Here is a 21,045-nt window from a genome sequence, read left to right as displayed (position 1 = left end):
TTAAACGACGTTGAATCTTTAGAAAATAAATATATCCAAAGATCAATTCATGCGTAATGTAAATATAACTCGAGATGTTAGTAATATAACGCGAGCAACGTATCGTATGAATTAGTGTCGCCCTTCGCATAAACGTTTGTTGTCTCGGTAATATACGTTTCCGTCATAGTCAACGATAACGACGACAGTTATTATTGGCCATTGGTCAATTGGATAAAGTGTCAGTCGTGGTAGAATTTGACGAGACAGCGTCTAGACACAACTGACATCTTCAATTTCGCAGACGTTTCGACTCGAAGCACGTAACGCGTGACAACACGCGTGGATGGAGAAAACTCGAGATACCTACTTACTTGTGCCGTGTTGTGTGCGATCGAACGAGAGTGCGAGAGATTCGTTCGAGATATTCCTTCGAGATAGCCGTACGACCTCGAGTCGTCGAGTTTATGAATGGGACAGATCGATGTACCTACACGGAGATCGCGTGACCAACCTCGCACGTTCGTTCGAACCGTCTGACGCTCGATGTTCATGTCTTTTCTTTCTCTTTATCGAGAAATCGAGATCGATATCGATATCGATATCGATATCGAACTGTCTCGTCTACCCCTGATATCGTGACTCCGTTAAATGATAGACAATGGATTTTTTAAAGGTACCACCGTTATATGTATTATACATACATTTTTTGTCTTGTATCATATTAGAACATCAAAAAGTATGAATAATTACCGATCGATTTCATCAATACTTTTATCACTTTTTTCGTAGCAATATAAATTTGTATCTTTGTGTTAAAGATGTCAAATTTATAACTTAATAGATCTAATTCTTACGCGATCGTTTAATCGTTGAAAACTTTTTTCATAATATCTATCTACTTCTCAAGGAAATGACGTAACTTTGAAATTTAAAGGAATATCAGTATGTCGAGAAGAGATAGAAAAAGAAGAGAAAGAAAAAAGAAATTACAGAGAGATTTTTACATTGGACGGACCCACCGTCCAATCTCTTGCTTTCACTCTCTATTTTTTTCCTCCCTCTTTCTTTCTCTTTCTCTCAAGATTCGACGTCATGATGTTGTAAGGACGATCTCAATTAAACGGGTTTATACGAGTCAACGGGGGGTCTTATAACCGGCGTGAGTGAACGGACGACAACGGGACAGGATGAATAAGAAATCAAGATTACGGATGAAACGGATCGAAACGGATCCATGATAGGGATGAGGGTCGAGTTGAGTCGATCGTTATATGAACATCGTGTGAATAAGGACACATGTCCGTGTTGAAGAAGAGGAGAAAGAGAGAGAGAGAAAGAGAGAGAAAGAAACGAGGAAAGAGATCCTTATAAACAGATCTTTTTCAGGGTGAGTGTATCACTCTTCTTGGAACATATCTGACCACCTGAGCTTTTTACAGCTACTTGATTTTCACAGGGGATGACGACAATATTTTCCTTTGTAATGGAATATTTTTTTCTTATAATCTAATCTGATACATTAAAGATCGTCAAAAATTAAAACGATATATACATATGATATTAATTAATATTATATAAAAAACTATATTATATTTTAATACGCGTAAAGTTATATATAAAATTATGATATTTTCGTAGTAAATTATAGAAGTGGACATATAAAAGCATATCTCTTTTTTTTTTCTATTAAAAAAAATCGTCCAAAGGAAGGAAATGAAAATCTTTGGCGACACGGTACATTCTTCGTGCTCGAGCATGATATTAATTAATTCGCAAGTAAGAACGGTTTCGCTTGACTTACCAACGTGTGTTGAAGAGAGAGCTCTCTCTTTCTGTCCTCAAGAAAGAAGAAAGAAGAAAGAAGAAAGAAGAAAGGGCGGTACGTGGCTTGCATTGATGAGCAAAAAGCGGCGAAATCATGAGCGATTGCGGAGAGGCCGTTGTCGGTAAAGAATAATCCTTAGCGTATCCTTCCGTTCGTTCCTTCCTTCGTTCGTTCGTTCCTTCGTGTTCCTGCAAAGTAGTTTTTTTTCAAGATGTCGTCGACGCCGACAGTCGTTAGCGACTTTTTCTTGACTAATCTCGATGGGTATCCTTCGTGCCGGTGGATCGTGATCCTTCCTGCAGCTGTATTATAATGAGGTGTGGATTGTAAATGAAGCTTAATGACGCCGACCAGTCGACCGCCATTTTTCAATGTTTTGCCACGACTGGAAGCCAAAGTAGTCCTTGTTGTACGATTCTTTTTTTTCTTTTTTATAATAAATCTCAATTAATCAGATTTAATAATCATTTTCTATAACTCAGTTTTTTTTTCTTCGTGTCAATAAATAATATTATCAAACGTGGAATTTCTAATATACTATAAACCTTTTCATTATTGCAACGTTTAATTTTAATCACGAATTTTCGTTCGTCTCTAAGATGATACGATACAATGTGAAAGTTCCTTGGTGATTTTAAAAATGAATTAAAAATTAAATCGAAACTTCTGTAGTGAAACTCAGTTTATAGTAAAGCTCGTACTTAGGAATGTTTTCGATTCGAACTGACTATTAATTTTCTTTTGCAAAAAAAGAAAACGAATATAATAGTGGATTTTATAATTTATTAATCACAAATATGCACGTTGAAGTTGTCTTGCGTATCCATAGAAATCTATTCAAGTTTGTAACGGACGTTATGCTTACGAGGAAAAAAACAAACGTTGAAGAAACGGTCGATTCAATTGGGGTTGAAATTATTTGAATACGTGGTTCATTTATCAGAAGTGAAATTACCGCAACGGAACTCGTTCTTCGAGTGGGGTAGATAATCTTTCTTCGAGGGATGCACGTGTCGAGAAATCCCCTTGCGACTTGTGTCTATTTTTTTCTTTTATTTTCTTTTTCTTCCCTTTTCTTTTCTTATCCTTTATTTCTTCAAGTGTTTGATCCAAGCTGTATTGTTGTTACAAATACAGTTCATTTTCTTCAACAAAGAAATTTTATTAGGTTACCATAATTTTCTTAAGTTACTTTCTCTCACATTTTATTTTCTTCAACTGATTCGTCCTTTGTATCTACATTTTTATATCGAAAAGTTAATTTTCTTTGGTTTATTGTTTTCAATATAATAACTCAAGTAATATAGAAATTTTCAATATTTTATATCTATGAATAAGCAACACTTTATTCAGTAATTTTTTTATTGAAAAGTTTTACTGAAAATTACTTAATTGCCAAGCCAATATTGTACTAGTAAATGCAAGTTTATTTACATATTAAATACTGTAAATTTCGACATTACTTATTGTTCAACTTGATATTTTTCTAATATATTTTTATTTTATTTTATAGATCTCTAAAGAATGAACTTTACCCAGTCGATTTTTCATAAAGTAAGTAACCATAAATTTTCGAATCCTTGACAATCGCAGTGATACAAAACAACCCCTTGGTACACTTGCCACATTCAAACAAAAAGTAATTCTTACTCTCCCCTAGACTACGATACCACTTGTGGAGTATAGAATAAGGGTAGGATACGTTTCGAACTCGTTTTCAAATTGCCTTGTTATGAAGTGTCGCCACTTAAGTATCACATTTGTATACGAATTGTTCGCTTGTGGTTCTGAATCCAAACCTTTTCTTATCCACAACAGATGGTTCGAATTTATATAGGGTACCCTACATCTTTAAAAAGAAATGTCGAATAAAAAGAAAAGATATGACGCTCTTTCTATCGATGAAAATAAATTTTATAGGACGAAGAACTTTATATGTTTCATGATAGACATAAAGATAACATATGGAAGATAGAATATGACGAACAAATCGTTGATAAAAACTATCGTAATACATTTTATATATACATATAGGTATATGTATATATATATATATATTTTTTTTGTTTTTCTCAAGCCGGTGCCATAAATTGAAAGGAAAGGTAAAGGAATAAGGATGCTTTATGTATGAGGCAAAATTTGTTCTTAGCCTCGATTTCGGTAACCGAGCACCTGCCCGAATGATGTTGTCCATCCGAATTCCGTGATACCGAATCGTCGAGATTGCCTTCGAGCAAATCGAAATATATATTTTATTCACCATGCGATTCTCTCTTTGTCTTCTCGAGTCGAACCGAGCTAAACCTTGACGAAGTCTCAGAAAGCAAAGGCAAGCCAAGTCAAGTCAAGAATAAGGGAAGAAAAGAGAAGGATCCAGATTCGGTTTTTGCGTCCAGCTGTGACTTGCTCGCGGCTTTGAAGACTGTGAAGAGATCGAGAGATCCCCAAGTCGATCGATTTACAACGAGCGATCGAAATCGTCGGCCGTGGAACTTTCGGTGGTGGTACACTACAAAAACTTGTATTGGATTAACGCGCGGGAAAGAGAACGAACGCACGCGTTTGACGTTTTTCGTTTCGCGGAATAATGTCAGAGATGGAGACAGGATACTCTCTATGAAGATGTTCTCTTCTCTTTGTAGGCACGCGTCGTACGGAACAAACGATTTACTCCTCGAGAAAATGTTCTTATCTCTTTTGACGATTTCTCATAAAAGAAGAGGGACAGATATTTTCTTTTGTCAGAGAAACAAGATTCCATTCGAGTGGACAGACTTTTTAATCAAAAAAAAAACCTTTGCTTTAGACGAAAAAATGTTTTCTTCCATGACATCTTTTATAATTAGCAGTAATAAAGTTTCAAATTATTATCAGAATGAGTAGACAATTAACATTAGTACAGTTCATGATCATAGTTGCTTTTAAATCATTTGTTATTATTTTAAATTAAGAGTCACTAAATACACTCGTAGAACTATCTTTCAAGTTTATATGCATAGTCGATATTAAAGTAATGGAACTTACGTGAGATATGATCGAAAAAAAATATGTCTACAACGCGTTATCGGAATCATGCTATCTCACGATATCGAATTTGTCGAGGGACGTAAATAAAAATCGCTTGGAGATCGTTTAAATGGGAAAATAAACAAAGCTACATATCTCGTTAGCCAGTTCGATGCTTTTATCTCACAGTATGGGGATGGAGTCCGTTATAGCGTGAAATGGAGTCTCGTAGATGGAAACGATGTTGGATTTTGGTCTCGGCACCCACCATCGATTTCTTCTGTGTTACCTTCTTCTCGTGTCTGTGATAAGTGGTTAACCATTTGTTGCTCTCAACTCCCAGCCGCATCTTCCTTTTTACTCAAAACTTCATTTGTACGAGTCATTAAGAACCCGAGAGATCAATCCCTCGTTACCGAACGAATCTCACTTTCGTTCTTCCACTAAAATACCCTCCTCCCTTCCTTACATTTTTTTTCTCTTATTTACCTTAACTTGTCGTGAAATTCGAGGCACAGTGATCGGCAAGATTTTGATTGCGAAGAGAATGAATCTCAAAGATTCTCATTCTTTTTTTCGAATCTCCGGATCGCGATACATAGGTACGTACATACATACATAACTAAATGGATCCAACGAACGATCGTTTGTATTAAAATCATAAAGAGACTACTTCGTCTTGGGAACGCGGTCTCTCTTTTTGAAAGAAATAGTACGTAAATATATCCAAAGAAAATTTATATTTGCATTGCCTCTAGGGATTGGTTGATAAAATTATCCTCGAGAAAAGTCATATTTTATTTGAATTATATTATAAGAAAGATAGATAGAGATAGACAGGGAGACAAAAATAGTGGGACTATACTTAAAAATAGTCAACGAAAAAGAAGAAATATATAATATACTTCTTTTTTCTTGAACGTCTCTAGAGATTTATATATTCGCTGTTTTGGTAATGGATATTCTATTGGCGCATTCTACATATATATGTAGATTTCACTAGGGGCTCCTTCCTTCTTGAATCACGAGCTCCTTTTAACCAGTCTACCACATCACGTATGCGCACTATGTTATCGCACAATGCGACTGCAAATGCATTTATCGGCTTGACTTGAATGCAGGCCTGGACCAGGCTCTCGCAAACGGAGCGTATATCTTCACGGGCATCTCACACTGAGAATTCCGAATAATTTGCTTCGGTTGTTGGCAAGGATTTAGGTCCTATAATACTATACAACGGGTGACTCCGTTGGCGATCACAACGTCTACGTTACTAGAATATTTTTGTGAATATAAAATCTTTTGATGTTCCGATGAAGAAAAGCCGGTTGATGTTTTAGTGCTTGTCACACTTTCTCTTCTTCTTCTTCTTCTTCTTCTCTTTCTTTTTTTTATTTTTCTTCTATTTTTCAGGAACCGATTGGAAAAACGATACTAATCGTTGAGTTTCGAAAAAGTATTCTATCGTTACGATCGACTTGTTTGATTCTATACGACGTTATAATACGTTAGAAATTTTGCATGAGTAAAAATAAGCAGGATGATTCGCAAAAAAAGTGTAATTTCTTTATATTAACTTTATATCAAGAAGAGTCAAATTCGGTATTATAAATAAATTCATCGAATAAGTCAATTATCTCGATTGTATCTAAATTCTGAATACTGTTATAGTTAGATCACTTTGATATCGAATATTTTAACATTTGAATATTTCAACACATTCCAAATAGTTGTAATAGTGAAGCGATTACATCAGGGTCGTTTCTCTCCATCTTTCTCTTCTTTCGTTTTATCTATTTATCGTATAGAAACGATTATCATCGAGTACTTTTTCCAAGTCGAAAAATTCCATCGAGATATTTGGCGAGTTTTTCAGGGTTGGTTACGATTAGATCCAAGAAGATAGGAGTCCAGCGAAATAAACAAATAAGAAAGAAAGACAGGAGTTCCAAGGGCTAGCCTGGTATTCCCTTACGGTCACCGTGAAACCTTTATTGGTGGTGTCCCTTTTTACTTTTCGTGCCGCGGAGGCAGGTGCACACCAACATCATGGAATTACTCGAATGTGACAAATATGCCAAACATCTAAACCTAGGGGGGGACTTGAATCCTATGAGAGAACGAAGATTCTTTAAACCCTTTTCTCGCAGAATACCATGCACAAGGGTCTAAGGGCTTTGTCTTCTTTACTATGCCGGCTTTTACAAAGACTGATTCTACTTAAACGAAGAATCTTTTTCTTATATCTCCTTTTCTTCTTATCTCTATCTACTTTTTATTTCTCTTATGTTTCTTTCTTTTTTAAAAAAGCAAAAAATAGAAAAAAAATATATCTCTTTGAAGTAACACTCTCTATCCTTTTTCACTGGCATGTCCAATAAACGACAATTTCAGGAGAGACATATTGCCACTGTATTATTGAAAAACTCGAAGTTGAGTGCACTCGAAATACGATCGACTTTCGACGAGGGCGTTCCAGTTCCTTTTACCCCATTGTTAAACATTCAAAATCACGCGCGCGTTCTATACTCTGGACGGATTTTGTGCTTCTAAATTTCTTTCTTTGTCATATCTTCTTTTCGAAACACGCACGCAGTGGTTCTTTTTCTTCTTTTTTAGATTTGATAACTTTTTTTTTCTTTTTTATAATACGTTTACAAGTATCACTCTGTCACTGTGATTTAATATTTGATTTTTTTTTTTTTTGGGTATAAAACCCAAGATCCAAATTTTTAGAGTTTACTTTTTATGATACTTAGAAACTTGAATAAACTGAGAACCTTCTTTTGCAAGTTTGGACTAGATCTTCTTCTCAATGAAAGTCATTCAGTCGAAGATGTGCCTCCGGTTTTCGAGTTCATTGATGCTAAAAGTTCATTTTTGACGGATGATCCATCTGCATCGATTCACTTTGTCGAATGTTCTTGTTTGCTAGAGGTGGCAGACGGTGAAGAAGTCGGCGAACTTGACAATGAATTTAGTGCTTGGTCGTTTCGACTATTGAGTCGGACTTTACCGTCTATTATAGACTAAGTAATTGTTCGGAATAGCAGCGCACGTCCAGATAGCCCTCTCGTATTTTGCGGGTTCTCGAGAAAAGGAAGAACGTTATTGCTGTTTCTATTGGCATCCTTTCAAAGTACCATCGAAGAAACGAATTTTCCTTTCGTGAGAATCTTATTGATCTTCTTCTCGAAGAAAATCTAATCGTAGACTCTGTGAATCATTTTGAAACTTCGACAGAAAAAATTTATCATCGATATTTAAGTTTTTAAATTGTACAGATTAAAAAAGCTACTTTTTCAAATAGTTCTAACTGTGTTAAAAGTAAAGTATTTTGCACTGTTAATTTTATGCACGCACGCTTGTACTTTTATCTACATACATAATTTCCATACGTATGTAATAACAATGAAAGAAACGTGAAAAATTTAATATTTACGAAAGTCATTTTTAAGTGTTTTTTATCATCTTATAAATGTAACTTTATTCGTATATAAAAACGTTGAACTGTAGCAACATCTGTGCGTGTCTAATCGTCGAAGAGCTAACTTACTTGTAAATGCTCTTTCTTTATTCAGGATTTCGCAAGTATCTTTTTTGATCGTAACAATAGCCATGGCACTTCGTGAGACGGCATAGTAGGGATTCATTCAATATTCCAAAGGAACCTTCTCAATGAATGTCGCAAAGGATACTTCCGTTGTTATACTGCGAGTCGAGCCAAGGAAAGAGATTCTTGGTAGTATGTGAGTGTCATTTATTCTTTCCTGGGATTTTCACACACTTCCTTGCTTTCCTGCGAATACTGGAGGATCACTTCGGTAGAAGAAAAATATTTTTCTTTTTTTTAATAGAAACTTCTACACGCAATATGTGAATGCATAGCAATAATTTATCTATAACTCGTTTATTTCTATATCGAATGAAAATTTTCTATAAGACTTTTTCATAGAAAATATTTTCTTTTTTCTAACGCAAACCTTTATACTAGACACGATTAATTATTTTTGTCCTGCATTGCAAAAAACGATAGTTTATAAAAGTTTTCTCAAAAGAATGTTTTCTACTTAATACGAATTCCTTTTCTAACAAAATGTTAAATCACTTTATATATACATTCGTAATATCTTTTCGATGTCGTCATTACTAAGTTGTGTAAATCGTATGATGGAGATGGTGAGGTGGATCGTTAGAAATTAAAGAATTCAAGAAGACGAAGAGAGAGAGATAGAGAAAAAGAGAGAACGAAAGAGCGAGAAAGAGAGAGAGAGAGAGAGAGAGAAAGAAAAAAAGAGAGAGAAAGGATACTGGCACGTTCGAGGTGCACCAGCTGCATCGTCTTGCTGCACCTCGAACGTATTTTCTCGCTTCTCGAGAAGGCACGTGGGTGGCGGTGTGGCACTTTGCTGGTTTTATGAGACCCTTAAGAATGGTTCCAGCGCTCGTCCATCTCCTTCTCTTTCGTTTCATTCTCTTTCCATCGTTCACTCACTCTTTCTCTCTTTCTCTCTCTCTCTTTCTTTCTTTCTCTCTATGGTTCTCTCTTCCTTTCTCCCGCCTTCAGACTTTTTGTAGAGTCCCCATTACTCGACAAAGTCCTTTGCCGTTTGGGTCCTTGATGGATGCCTATTGCGTGGGTATCTTCGTGCCAGGCTGCTCGGTGCCTGCCAACCAAAATCCACGTTTTCGGTTCTCTTCGAGACACGCGTGTCCAGCTTTGTAAATCGTACCGCGTTTCTGAAGATCTTTCGGTCCGAAGTTTGCTTTGTCAAAGTAAATACTACCGCAAAAGACTAAGACAGTTTCCTCCACTTTTTACCATCTTTCTTTCCTGTTTTTTTTTGTTTCGTTTTTTTTTCTCTTCCGTGAGATAAATTTTCAATAATCCGTAAATTCACAAAATTCGTACTTTTCGTAGTGCTTAAGGTATTTTTTTTTTGATAGGAGGGTTTCGTAATCCGTCATACAGTTTTAAAGAAAGAAATAAGATAAGCAACTTCGTAAGAACATTTTAAGTAAAAGAAAGATAATTTCAGCGATAATTTAGTTTCACCAACGAAGAAACAATTTCGTAATTGGCAGAGAAGGAGAATAATCCCTTAAAAACAAAAACTGCTCGTATATCGATCGTCTCACTTACTGAGGGAGACCTTGGAAGTACATTCAGGAATTCCTTTCTGCTGTAGTTTTAGGAAGGGAGTATACAATGACGTGCCATGCAATTTCGTGGGCGTATGGAGAGCACTTTTCTCTGTGTGCGAGATTTAGTTCGCAAAAAGAAAGAGACGGAGAAGGAGAGAGAAAGAGAGAGAAAGAGAGTACATCTTCTAAAAGAAAGGAAGAAGAGAGAGAGAGAGAGAGAGACAGAGAAAGAGCATAAAAAAGAAAGAAAAAAAGAAAGAAAGAAAGAAAGAGAGGGGGTGGAGGTCGAGGAGAATGCGGTCTTGCAAACAAATGACCGGCAATTACCCGCAATTTGCCATATATACGTGGCATCCGAGAGAGAAGCTCTCTCTCTCTCTCTCTTAAGTCGACAATAGGGCCCTTCAAGAGTCTCGACTAAGCTCGTTTTCGTGGCTGTTTTCGACGGGAGAGATACACCCCGGAGGCCACGCATCGATCGCAAGGTAATTGTCAGCGCTCAGCGCCCTACGCAGGTGTAAGGGACTCTCAAGGTAAAAGAGCATGGAGTTTGTTCCATCTTCGCTTGTTTTCTTGCTAAGCTGCCTGGTAAAATCGAGATCGCGAATTGCTTTTGGCCAACAGCCAAAGGCTTTCTCTTGGCTACGTAAGTGCGTTCATTTATATCGTTCTTTTCTTTTTCCTTTTCTTCTTTATTTTTCTTTTTTTTTTTTTTTGATGCGGGAGAGGTTTTAAGCTGCCAGAGAAGATAGGGGGTAGTTGTTTCGAAACTTTACGTAGCTTTGTTCCTTCAGGGGTTATAAAAAAAATTATTTGGCGAACCGACACGCGACGACGATAGAAACTATCTAGTTGCGTTTTCTGAGATATTGCTGGCTCCCAGATAAATCGGACGGCGATGATGATGATGATGATGATGATGATGATGATGCCATGGGATCTTTTGGATTCTTCAATGATTATGAGAGGGTGTTGGCTAGCGAAATAGGGGTATGATTTAGGTCGATTGGTCGATCGATCGAAATTTAGAATGCTTTTTCCATGTACCAAATTATCTTTGACTTTGGGCGATAGCAGTTATACGCGATGTGTAGTAAAATTCTACAAGGTTGAAATTCTCAAAAGGAACTATAGCAGATATTATTGTTGCGCAAAATAAAAAATCCTCTACGTGATTAATTTAAACGATTAATTTAAACTGTAAAATAATACAACGTCTAAACGGTCTAAAAATATCTATCTCTAAAAAACTCGTGTCTTAAAAAAAAAGAAAAGAACTCCGAGATAATTTCGAAGGAAAAATTGATGGCGAAATTCGAAGGATATAATAAAAAAAAAGATAAAAACTTAAAACAGCTCTTCGAGAAATAATTCTTTCTGAGAGAGGAAGGTTCTCTAGTTGCCGTTGACTCCAACATAAGGTGCACGTACGTCGACTGTTATTCTAGCGAGGAAAACCGGTCGAGTTATCGTTACGAGTTTCGAGTTACTCCCCTCCTCTGTTGGTATATAGTAGTAGGGAAGAGACGTCTAGAACTTCGTTCGTGCATTCTTTTTTCTTTTCTTTTTTTTCCTTTCTGGTTTCACTTGCGCTTGCACGTGCGCCACGTGACGTGAAGCGTCACAGCTGTCATACGCGCCTAGTTTCTCTCCCTCTGTCTCTCTCTCTCTCTCTCTCTCTCTCTTCTCTCTGAGGGGGGTAGAAAGAAGAGACCGATGGAAAGGCGAAGAAAAGAAGCGGTTTGTGGTACGGAGAGCACGAGGAAGTGTCTCGTGTGTCCCGATTGCGTCCCTACTTTTAACCCTCCCTCTCTCACCGCCACCCCGTCGGACATACGATATCGAGAACGTGTATCGCGTGCGTTCTCTCTATCTTCCTCTATCTTCCCCTCTTTTCTCTTCCTCCTCTTTCTTCTCTTAGCTAATGGCGCGTAGATTATCGGCACGCACAACTTCTACGCTAGCGGCAACAGGTTAGATCATCGGGACACTCGATACACGCCGAGAAGACGTACATACCTATTATTCCGTTACGTAGAATAGTTTCGTTGCTTCTCCTTTTTCTCCTTCTTCTTCTTCTCCTTCTACTTCTTTTACTTCTATTTCTATTTCTACTTCCTCTTCTTCTTCCTCTTCTATATTATATACGCTTTTCTCGATTAATCACAAAATAGTAGACCTTATTTATTATTACGAATCTACGTTTTAAATTGATATTCGTTCGTTTCCTTTTAGCTTTCTATTTAGATTATTTCTAAATTAAATATGTCGAGTTATCGTATAAGAGTGTTAGATGAAAAAGAGACAGAAATATAATAATTAATTATATTATCTGAAAGTGTTATACTACGTGGAAAGTTATATAGTTAATAGAAAATATTGAATTAGTCAGCAATTGATTTAGATTATAAAGTAATGAAAATTCTGTTATATTATTTATCGGCCAGCTTAATAATTAAATATAAACGTTGATTTTGACGTTAACAGTTCGAATGAATTTTCAATAATTTTTGTACTTATGTTAATTTTACTTCTACGTTGAACCATAGGAAGAAAAATGAAAGAAGATTCTTCTTCCCGTTTTAGCTCGAAGCAAACAATTAAGATAACTTCGTCGACGTTGATTCATTTCTTTCAACTCATGCTGAAAGCTTAAAACCAATTTAATTTTGGGAGATACGAGTAAACGTTGTTGTAGATTTGTTAACCAAAAGAAAGAAAGGTTCTCGAGCTAAAAAATATTTTTTTTCAAGACTGCAAAAAGAAAAAGAGAAAGAAAAAGAGAGACAATCTCTATATGCGATATCAACGACAAGTATTTTCTGTAGAGCTTAGGTTAACTGCAAGAAAAGATAATTCGTTAGCAGATAATTTCTAAAGAAGAAGAAATCTTACGGGGGTTTCTATGTTATTTCCTTCCTTCTCTCTCTCTCTCTCTCTCTCTCTCTCTCTCTCTCTCTCTCGTGCTAAAGTGACAAAGCAAAATAATCCTTAGTGAACACCTGGCAAAGTGCAAACAGCCCAACGGGAAATGCAAATCTTTTGATCGTAGTCTTACGTACAAGTACGTCGTCGTACTTAAAATCCGTATCTTAATTTTAGAAGGTATGTCAATATTTTATCTTCATTTTAAGTTTGCTTTAAGTTTGCTAAACGATTTTCTTCGCTTAGAATCGATTTCGATAAAGTAATATATTTAAATTAATTTAATATATTGAAATATCTGAATTTTATCTTAATAATTATAATATTTTTCTATTGACCAATATCGAATTAAAATATAAAATAATATCTATTCATGTATATCACACAAAGTATATTTAAATATATGATTAAGATAATTAACATTGTTTTTCGCACATCTTTTTGTCAAGATTAAAATATATTCAATACTAATTATAAGTATCTACTTATATCTAATTTTCAAAAGTATGTGATTGCAAAGATTATAGAAAAAAAGGAAAAAATGAGATTTTGCTACGTGTCCTTTCGTAATTAATGCCACGACTAAGTTAATGCACAGACATAAATCATTTAACAAACGTGCATCACGAAGAATGCAGGTATAATGGATCAAGCCGGTCTTGGAGGACCCTCGTGGGAATTTACTTAATTGCAATTAATGAGAAGAGATATTACAGCGCAGCAGGGTCACGCGTGTTAAAGATTATTAATGCGTGGGCACACACATACACATGTACATTTGCACGCACAAATTCACACACAAACATACACGAATACTTATACAGAGGATTAACGCTCGTGAATTATAGTCTGTGCTATATTTTTGTCGGTCACGATAGTCGAACTGAAATTATAAATTTTCTTCAAATAAAGAGGAAGTAACTATATCTTCATTTCTTACACGTAGCAATAGGAATTATTCTAACAGAATAAAAGAATCTTATATTTCGGACATTCTTTTAATATGAATTATAAGAAATAAATATAAAATGGTGTTGCACGATTTTTCTCGAGTATCAATCTCTAAAATAATCTCAAGACTAAACGAGTTCGGTGTAAAAGTGTATGTCTCCCGTATAAGCACTTTCTCTCACTCATATACAGACAAATACGTACGCAAGATAATACTCGCACGCGCGTAACGTGGACCGACTCGTAGATGGCTGCCTGCACATAAGTAACGCGGCTGCCACGTGGTGGAAAGAGGTGGAGAGAGAAAGAGAAAGAAAAAGAGAAAGAGAGAGAGAGAGAGAAAGAAAGAAAGAGAGAGAGAGAGAGAGAGAGAGAGAGAATCGAGGCACGGCGCGAGGCGGCTCGTCTGATTGGTTGAATTTATGGGGTCTACTTATCGCGTACTTACCGCGTTGTATATCAACAATGACACCCGCACCCGCGGGCGCTCCTTTCCGTTCCTTCCACCACCCCTCTCGGCCCTTTTACATCCCCCACCCTTTAACCACTTCCAACGCTTTGGTCGTGCTCGCTTTCTCGCCATATCTTCTATCTTTCTTTCTTTCTTTCTTTCTTTCTTTCTTTCTTTCTTTCTCTCTTTCTCTGGTCTTTTCGTGTTGCTCTCAACCCAACCGAGGGATTTACAGTGGGTAAAGTGAGGGTAAATGGCTTCGTACGATTTAGGATCTGGTCAAGCTGGTGGAACGAATAAAAAAAAAGGAAAAGATAAAAAAAAAAACACTAGTAAATCGTCCAAGAGAACCGAATTGCCGATTCTCGTGAAATTTACAAGTGTGTGCATGTACGTGTCCAGCGTAGAAAAAAATCACGATGAAGTGATTCAATTGATCTTCAAGATGTAATCTGTAAGAATCAGATTTATTTTGTTTGCATTTCTAAATTTTAAGAAATGTTTATATACAGTTCTGTGTTTCCCAAGGTTTCCCACGATGATATTGTTTTTTTTTTTTGCGAAACTCATCATGCGTATAAAGAATATTATATAATATTACATTTAAAGTAACGATAAAATCGAAGAAAAGTAAACGTACAATATGTTATACAGTAAAAATGATTTATGCACCTAAGAATAATATTTTCCTAAGGCATCGATAATTTGCATTTTCGGGTTCTACTCGATGAATTTTCAAGTCAAATCAGGTATCCCAAGATATGTTTGTAAAATGGACACTGTCGGGACAGTGTTTCCTGAAGCATCGATTCGATAGATACGAAGGATACATAAGATCATAAATGTTTGAGAACGTAAGCTGAAGAGGGTCGGGGGTGATGCGCACAGTATGCTGCAATAAACAATTTATTAATGAACGAACCGATACAAGCTCGACTGAATACGAATGTCCAGACGGTCATAATTAAGACACGTGTCCCGACAGTATTGGATGGGCTCCTGGATATTCTGAACGAGAGAATGAGATAGAGATAGAAAAAGAAAAGAGAAAGAGAGAGAAAAAGAGAATAAAAAGGACTGCGTTGTCTTCAGGACGTATACTTGAATATATCGTGGGCGCCAGGAAACATCCGTCACGTGTCAAAGTCGTGAATCACGGAACAGGAAATCTCTCAACCCTCGTGACTTCCAATCGAATTTCTTTTTAAGGACCCGGAACAACGTTAGGCGCCAGTTGTCTTATTGTTAATCAATGACTTTTTTGATGATATCTGCCGTGTCGATTGATTGTATTTAAATGCAAGATTCAAGATTCGATTTTGATCTAACTAACATTAATGTCGATTCACGCAGCGTTTAATAAATCTTAAAATAAAAAGATTAGCAGATGTACGAGTACTTACGTTATTGTATCAATCAACGTGTGTATAAAAAATCTGGATAACATATAAAAATATAATTATTGTTGACATTCGTCTAAGGACGAATTACAATGAAACAAAGAAGATCGTGCTCTCTCTTTCTTTTTTTCATTCAAACATTTACTACGCACGAAGAACGCAAAAACAAAGCACGTACGTGATAAATTTGTGTATGTCCTTTATTGTAAACACGAAGGAGAAACTTAAGATACGATTTACCCTGTATTGTTTTTATCCCCGTAACCTTCATTCTGTACAACAATGTCGAGTAACGATCGATACGAAGGTTACGCACAAGATATACATTGCGTAGCAGTCTACGATTAACATTCATCTAGAACGGTACGTTGAGAGTCGCGCTTAGTTCTATATAACATTTATATTTTAATAGAAAACTAATTCGATAATTAAATTAATAATTGTTCTTTTTTATAGTTATAATTAAGAGATTTTTTTATCTTTGATAGAAACGTACAATGTGATGATCGATCGCGAGTGTATTGATTTATAAGTAATTTATATAAAATTTGTATTTCTAATAGTGATTTTTTCTTTCGACTTTCCGTGTAAAATCACATCGAGATCAGGTCGGTGATCGTCAAAGGTTTGTAATTTAATATTTTCGGGTAGGATTGTAACACGGCACCTACTACCGGCCACATCTCCTTCCCGAAGGATAATATCGCAGAATCCTGCTGAGAATGTTTGGTCAAACAATGGAAATACGAGACTCGTCGTAGGTAAGATTCTAATTGTTTTCGATGCATTAGGTTAACACGAAGTGACAAAGAAAAACTCAACGAACTGCAAAAGGGAGAAAGAAGGAGGGATGAGAAATCGTTTGCGTTTATAAATTTTTTATTTATATATATATATATTTATATATACAGATATACGTAATAATTATCTGTTAAAATTAGATCATAAGTATATTACTCTGTGAAAGGATTTAACTAATTGTAAATCGAAAATAATTTTCCATTTATTTATTTCGATCATCTAGGAAGATAAGACCTTTGAAAACGTGCAATTTTCTATAGGATTCGAAAGAAAAAGAAAAATTAGAAGTTAACTCAAAGATGTTAATCAGTTTTTACAAATTTGTTCTATTCATTGTTACAATCATTATCTCTTTGTATCATAATAATTATCTGTTAAAATTGCAACATAATTATGCTTTCTGAAAGGGTTGAACATCTTTGAAAAACCAAAGCCGAAAATAATTTCTAACATTTAAGAAACCTAACTCAAACACCTGGTCTAAAGATCTTCGAAAATATACTTATATGCAATTTTCGAAAAGAGAAAAATTACAGGTTACCTCGAAGAAGAGTTTAACGTTCGACGTTCATTAGAGTTTCATCTTTTTGACGTTTGATACCACGAAAGGTGTACCATTTTCCGGTTTTTTGTCGATGTTAGAAAAAAGACACATATATATAATCTTCGTGCCTTTTTAATTTTCTTTTTTTTTATTTTATTATATTCAATTTTTTTCTTTTTATTTCAAAGAAATTGTAGAAGAAGTTCGACGAATCATTTCGTTTTGCGAATGAACGACTCTATTGTTTCGTTTCCATGAATGATTTACGCACGAAATAGCAGGCATATGAATGGGCCGTTTGTGTTGCTACGAGTTTGGAATTTCATTAGGGGGAATTTCAAACGCCGAGAAGAGGAGACCCTTCGAGGGTATATGCCCTTTCGTCGAGGCGACACATTTCCCATTTTTAAGCTAATCAGCGGATACACGTATAGCTCGTTGTCTTGTTTCATTTTCACAGAGAAATATCCTTGCCAGGTTGTAACTAAGATGTTAATTTACATGCAGAAACGTTTAAACGATTCCTCCTTTCTTTCTTTTTCTCTTTTCTTTTTTCTTTTCTCAGTTTTTCTTATTTTTTTTCTTTCTTTCTTTTTTTTTCCTTCTCGTCTTCATCGACATGCCATAGGACGTTTCGAAGATCGTAATCGATGGCTAGATGTCTAAACTGTTAACGCTTTTGTGCGACTTTTTGCCACCATAACTTTTTTGTATTCATTGGTTGAAGCTTGCTTTTGAAAGTAGTAAGATCCTTCGTTGGATCCTTCGATCGTTTTTAATTTTTATTGCTTTAGCTTCGTGCTGAACATATTTTTTCTTTTTTTTTTTTGAGAAAGAAGAGAGAGAGAGAGAGAGAGGGTTTAAACGGATATAAAATACGTCATGGTTTTGATTTCATCTTTCAAAATTCTACTATAATTCTATACCAATCCCAGTAATCATTGCGTTGATCATAACGTTTCAAAGTTTTTTAAGATTATCTTTAAATTGCACAGCTTTCAATCGGAGGAAAAAAAGAAAAAAAAAAAGAGAAAATGGGAAGACAAATGGTCCATCGAAACGGAACGAATTTTTGAAAAATTTCTATGGTTACGTAACCTTGTATTATTCATGGAAGAGACACGAAAATATAAAAAGAATTTTTCCGAGTTTGCACCTTGCAGTAATTATGGTCTTAAAATGGGAAGTTGAAGGTAGACGAAAATTACATTGTAAGATAATTTTGAGTTCTAGCGAAGGAAAAGAACGGTGGTCCTTTCGGACCTGTAATCACGAGCAATTACGTAGTTTGTGTACCTCCCATTAAATAGACTTAGGACTAAGGTAGTTCAACAGTCACGGTGACCTTTCTAGATACATACATACATACATACATATGTCGACCACCTTCTTCTTTTGCTACTCACAAAATATGAACTTTGTAGACCGTTCTTCTCTGGAAAATTATCTAAGATCTCTTTGAAAAAAGCATAGTAATCTTGATACATAATATATAATAATTTAACCATCACTTTTGACTGTTAAAAATGTGTCTCTTCCATTTTAGATATTTCAATTTAAAAAGATAAAAAGACAGAAGAAACAAACAACAAAAAAACAGAAATGCGTTTTCTCTTTATCATTACGAAGCTGTCCTTGAATGTCACGCACGTAGAAGGGCATTTAATATCATGAAACGAAAATTTTCATGATATTTACGACGTGTTACGCGACGTTAATGACTCCGTCGAAGAATTTTATCGAGGCATTTTATCGGTAAGATAATTGGAGCGACGATCGAAGATAAATTACAACGTGATGTAATGTTCAACGGTGAAATTCCAAGAACGGCTATTTATAATACAAACTTTTACATGATATTATGAAGATGAGATGGGATCATCGATGCCTCATTAACGGCCTTAATAAGCTTCAATTTACATGAGTTACCTCGTATCGATAACCTAGAATTATCGTAAATCTGATTTTAATTCACCTATAGTTAAGATTTTATAGTTAGAAAAGATACATTACATTAATAGTTTATTCTAAAAAGAAATTTTTGTTAAATTTACACGAACAGATTTAACTTAGAGGAAACCATAGATCACTCCTAAAATAGTGCTGACCGTAACACACACCTGTTCGCAAGATTGCCAATCGAAGATTGAAGGAAACGATCGATAAATTTTTTTCAATTATACAGTAGGTATATATATATATAGCAAACGATATTAATTATTAAACGGTTATTATATCGATGATACACAACATCGGCGTTGTTACTTATCAAGGTGAGTATATGTGCTCGAGCAACACATATCGAGAATCGATTTTCCAGTCAAATCGATTGGGCGTTGCGTGTAAAATCGATCTTAAATGTATCCATATACGAGAGTGTATACACTATAGTGTATGGATATATATATATATATATATATATATATATATGCATGTACTTACATAAGTATATAACTTTGCTTCTCTGAATAAGTTGAAGTCATTCAATTAAACGATTTTTCGATATATATTTTATGTAAGAGTAAGATACGAATAAAAATGACGAAGAAAAAGAATTAAAAAGATAAGTAAATAGAATAAAAAATAAGGAAATAAAAAAAAATTAAAAAGAGCAACGGCAGGTGAAGTAACTGCTATGAGATGGCAGAAAAGAGGTGGCGGAAGAGGGGTTTAACGCGACACGTGTGCCATGACGTGTGAATTTTTACGGTGACTCCCAGGTAACGCAAAAAAAAGAAAAAAGAAAAAGAAAGAAATAAAAATGAAAAGAGATATAATAATAAAAAAATAATGGCGAGCGCGTCAGTTCGGCGCCCTTGCGATACCGTAAAAAGCGAAGGTGTAATTTACATATACTTATAGTGATTTCTTTTTATCGTTCATGCTTCTGAATGTGCTTTTATGGTACGAAGAAATGCTTCAACTTGAGCGTATATTCTTTTCGATGATGTTTCAAAAGTTTATCTACATGTATATAGATGTATATATATATATAAATATACATATACGTGTGTGTTTTACAAATATGTTACATTAATTAGTATATCATAAAATGATAAACTGGAATTTGTAGAAAAAAATATGTATATACATATCTATATTACTTGACATTTTAATTCGCAATACATATATAAAAGGATTCGATTAAGTTTGATGTTAGATTTAGGAATATGTGTGTGTTAGAAAGAATCTAAATCCTCGTACACTTAAACTTTTTCTTTATGATAGTTGTGACGATAACGAAAATATTTTATTTTTTGATAATGATTTCGATAATTATTTTAAGTTTTGTTTAATTTTCTTTCGTTTTACATTGATTATGATCGATAGATTAATCCTTTTAGATTTTTGTATCAAGGTATACTCATTAATTTTGTCGAATAGGCAGCTATTTAGTAGTCTGTTACTATCTATAATACGATCTGCATATAACATATCGATCCGTCATTAATATACGATATATCATCGACCTGATTCTCCAATCGGTCGTTGCCATCGTGCCATGCCGGTGGCGCATTCACATAGATCATTTGAATAACAATGTCGTACGCATTAGACGGAACCTAACCCTTAGCACCTTCATCTAACGAACTTTCATGCAAATTCGATCGCCTTCCTATTTTTTACTTTGACAAGTCATAATATTGAGAAGATTTCACGATTCATTTAACCGAGATTATCCAATACCGAGAAATATCTAATCCGTTTATTACATTAAAATCAATTGTTATTTAACGAGATTAGAAAAAATTGATTTTCAAATATAATTTATGAAATAAATTTGAATTTGAATATATACATAGTTAATCGTGAAACGTTGGAAGTGAGATTAAAATCGAAGAAAAGAAATTTTGTTGAATTTGTTTCTAAAACACTTTCGTATTCTAAATCGTTTAGATCCGATACCAATTTCAATGTTTAATTTTTTTCTTTACGACTGAAATGAAAATTTTGGCTTATAGATCGTCGATATTTGGATATAGATATGTTTTCGTTTATTAACATATACATACAT

This window comes from Vespula vulgaris, chromosome 16 (assembly GCF_905475345.1).
Source record: "Vespula vulgaris chromosome 16, iyVesVulg1.1, whole genome shotgun sequence".
NCBI classification, from domain to species: domain Eukaryota; kingdom Metazoa; phylum Arthropoda; class Insecta; order Hymenoptera; family Vespidae; genus Vespula; species Vespula vulgaris.
The sequence above is the reverse complement of the archived record's forward strand: the minus strand, read 5'-3'. Positions refer to the sequence as shown.